Source organism: Anneissia japonica, unplaced genomic scaffold (assembly GCF_011630105.1).
Source record: "Anneissia japonica isolate Jap-2015-1 unplaced genomic scaffold, ASM1163010v1 scaffold9291_len582782_cov165, whole genome shotgun sequence".
NCBI lineage: Eukaryota > Metazoa > Echinodermata > Crinoidea > Comatulida > Comatulidae > Anneissia > Anneissia japonica.
In genome coordinates this window covers 377633-381406 of record NW_022710618.1, presented here as the reverse complement: position 1 = coordinate 381406, position 3774 = coordinate 377633, and the positions used below count along the sequence as shown (strand labels likewise).

The 3774-nt window shown below is 30.7% G+C and overlaps 1 protein-coding gene across 1 annotated transcript in view; it reads right to left on the bottom strand.

The window, feature by feature from the left end:
• LOC117107025 (tripartite motif-containing protein 2-like) overlaps nucleotides 1-1319 on the bottom strand; it is an 8530-nt gene extending 7211 nt beyond the window's left edge. Inside the window, exon 1 of the mRNA XM_033248542.1 lies at nucleotides 1251-1319. The gene's annotated coding sequence lies outside the window, so the exon portion shown is untranslated. The remainder of the gene's footprint in view (nucleotides 1-1250) is intronic.
• Between the last annotated feature and the right edge of the window lie 2455 nt (nucleotides 1320-3774).

The window sequence follows — 3774 nt, the reverse complement described above, 5'->3', positions numbered from 1 at the left end:
TTTATGCGCAGATCGATTCGCCAGCAGCGAGTCATCGCCAGCAGCAGCGAGTCGCCAGCAGCGAGATGTCACTGCAGCAAAACACTATTGTACACGGTACCAACGCTGTTCTAATATAGACAATGGGTCGTCTCTCATATTATTTGTTATATTTTTATTATTCATTATTTTCACTTGACTCGCATAAATAATTTTGTTCGAAGAACATTTTATGCAGTTTTATTTCGCAGCACTTCACTTGCAATTTGCAATTTCTAGTATTAGTATCTATTTACATACAAGGAGACTACTCAAAACGATTCATGGTGTCCTCTTTAGGTAACAACAACAAAAGCTTGTAAATTAATTGTCCCCGTCTGAAAAAAAACCACAATTTGAGTGGGGAGAAAAAAAAATATATTTATTTTTTACACTCGACTCGAAAATTGATTAAATAAGCCTCTGAAACCCTTGGTAAATTGTTATACTTTTGGATCACTTGACTTCATCTACTTGCTGTCGTCAGGGGTTTCCTTTTCTACAACACTTTTTGAGTCTTTAATACAATTATGTAAAAGTGTCAAAAAATATGTGGAAACATTGTGGATTGCTTCAACATATTGCTTTTGACTTCATATTCTAAATACAGTATTTCCATTTTTTTCCCCCAAATTTAGTACCAATACTAATAAGAATTTATATATTTTAATATTGTGGTTTTTGGCTGAACAATGTTTTAAAAAATAACAGAATATATAATGTAGTTACACTAGTTACACTAGTAACAAAAATACACCATATTTGGATACCTCAATGCTGGGGGTGGCTTAAAAACAGGGTAAAGTAATCATAATGATTCTTAGCCAACAATCCATCGTCCCAAGTGGACCCCCCTCCCGCATTATGCCACTAAATTTTAAAAATTTGACTGCATATCAATGTTGTTATGTGCTGCACACTTATACCAATTAAAAGTTTTCTCAATGTGCTTAAGAAAAGTTTACAAGAAAATAAAGAAAACTAACCCATGAATTATCCTAAAACTAACCAGTAGCAATTTACAAGAGAACCATCATTGTACAGTGCCACTCCCTATAGTAGCCACTGTAGAGTAGGTCCAAGTACTTCCTGGTTAATGCTGACGTACATACTTGGATTGGATACGGTACTATTTTACAAATGTTGCTAATTATTAAGTGTAATATTTTATATATGTAATTAAGATTTATTGTGATTATTTATCAAATTAAATTGTTTAGATATTAAATTACCTTAATTTTTTCTGCAGACAGGCAGGTTCTACTAAGATGTGTGTTGTATTAGGCCTATGTCTTTTAATAACAGAATATTTCACCTTTAGCATAGTGATCAATCAGGCGTAACATGATGACATGGCATTTTCAAATATCAATACATTTGTTGGCCTTTACTTAGGCCTTAAATAGGCTGTCAGCTGGAGCATGTGTCTACAGCCTTATACAGGATTTTTTGTTTTTTAAATTTCATATGTTCTTAAATTTTAGTCTCAGATCAATGTACAGTAAATATGGCTCAATAGCAGTACAGTAGATAACTTTAGAAAAGAAATAATACTGTATTTGCACTAGTTTAATGCCTTTTGTTTTGATTGTAATTCTGTTATGCAACGTTTATCAACCACCGCGTGCTGAATGGTACAACAGTGTTACAATTTTAATGCAGCGTACGCAGTTTTACAAAAAAAAACAAAAAAAAACAACATTAGATTTATATAATTAATATGACTGGTTCTTCTGACTGTGTACATTTCTAAAATGTCCAGTGAGAAACATCGAATCTTATATTATTTAGCGATTATTTTAATTTTCATATGGTCTGGATGGTTTTTAGTCAAAATATCATTGACAGATTTAGATAGCCTCCTGAGTAGGCCGGTGACAGTATCACTACCTGTAGGCCTCCCTAGGATACGCCTCCTAGGCCTATTAGTACTCGAACCTGGGAGGGAGAGGCCAGATTGTGGACTTCAAGAACGGGAAGGCGTGAAATTCATGTTAAACCAGGTATTGCCTAAAATAATTAATATAAATGTAGTTTCCTAATTTTTAAGTCGAAACCTTCCTGTGACCTTACCCCAATTTGCAAGAACAAGAAGAATCGATGAGATTTTATGCTGAAATCTCGATGTGAAACCATGGAGATGAATAAGACTTCCGTATCAATCGCCAGCAATTTCCATCAACTTTTAGTGTCATTATTTTAATTATATGAAGGTATACTTGCAAATTGTAATTTAGACCTCTTTTTAAGACACTTTCTGATACATTTTTAGGCCAAAAAAAAAAAGTTGTTTGTTTGCCCTCAGCGCCCGCCCCTAACTCACTGGAAAAAATAGGGGCGGAAAAACAAAAAACCTAAGAAAAGTTTTTTTTTAGCTTTTTTCTTAACAAATTAAAAAAAATATGAGTGAATTTATCTTTATTTTTTGCCAGATGCTCTACAAATTAGTCTAAAGGTGTTGTCTGATGTAAGATATTGCCATTCTAGGCTTCTGTGGTTTATTTTTATTCCATCTGATGAGTATTTTAAAAAAATAAATAAATAAAAAAAAAACTTTTTCCACCCACCCCTATTTATCATTTTTTTTTTAATTAAAAAAAAAAAAGAAAAGAAAAGAAAGGCAAACAAACAATATATTTCTTTTGGCCTTATTCACTACACACTCATACTATATAAATGTTGTACAACAAACATTTTTGCTCTCTAGAGCATAGCTATAATAAATCAAAGTAAAGTACTGTAACAAATATACACAGGAATACATATATACAGTATTTTATTGTCACAACACATTATAAACAGTTACTTATAATGATATAATTTCCATCATAAACAAACAGTAATTTTTAAGAGTATTTTATTTGTGGTTCAATCATATCTCATTACTGCTTTTCACTGTTTTGTATATTTATAATCTATTTCTCAGTAACAATTATTGATATTAATGATAATGTTTTTAATTTAGTGCCCAATAATCATTTTCAGAGTTCTGTAACACACAAATGTAATGAATAATAAAAGAATAATTAAATAGTGAAGATGCTTTAAACAGTACTTATTCTCAAAACTACAATTATTTACTTTTAATTAAGATTTTTGTAGACATGTAAACAAGTAAACAACTAAACAAGTACACCCCAATGCCCTGGAGGAAGTCTACAGAGGAATCAACTATCCAAATACAGTACATACAAATTTAGAATAAAGTTTCTTATAATATAAAAGAAGTTGCTAAAATAATGACAGCTATTGTAGTTGTGTTTTCTATTTTATTTTTCTGTTTTTATTGTTGCGTGTATTTTCAAATATTTTAACATCATTCAAGGTATATTCACTCTCAGCACATTTTCTTTTATATTCATTTGTTATACTCGCTCTTTTTAAAGTGATTCATTCTTTTCCTCTTATTTTTGAGATTATCTTGGTCTTTTGTCTTATTTTAAATTATTTTGGTCTTCTTTTCACTCCTTTTATGTTACATTCTCCCATAATTGCTTACATTCTACATTCTTTACATTTTAAAAATTCCATTTATTAAAGATAAACACACTGTTATACATACAAGTGCATGGCTAACAAACAAAAATGCTCCAAATGGTGAACAGGGAGAATTTCATTGCTTTGACAAATGTTAATTTGTCAATATTCTATTATATTGTTTTATTTTCAAAAGGAAAATACACTTTGATTTGATTTTTGATTCTATATATCTGGTACTGGTATGTATGAACCTGTCTGTATAGGTTTAAAGCCAAG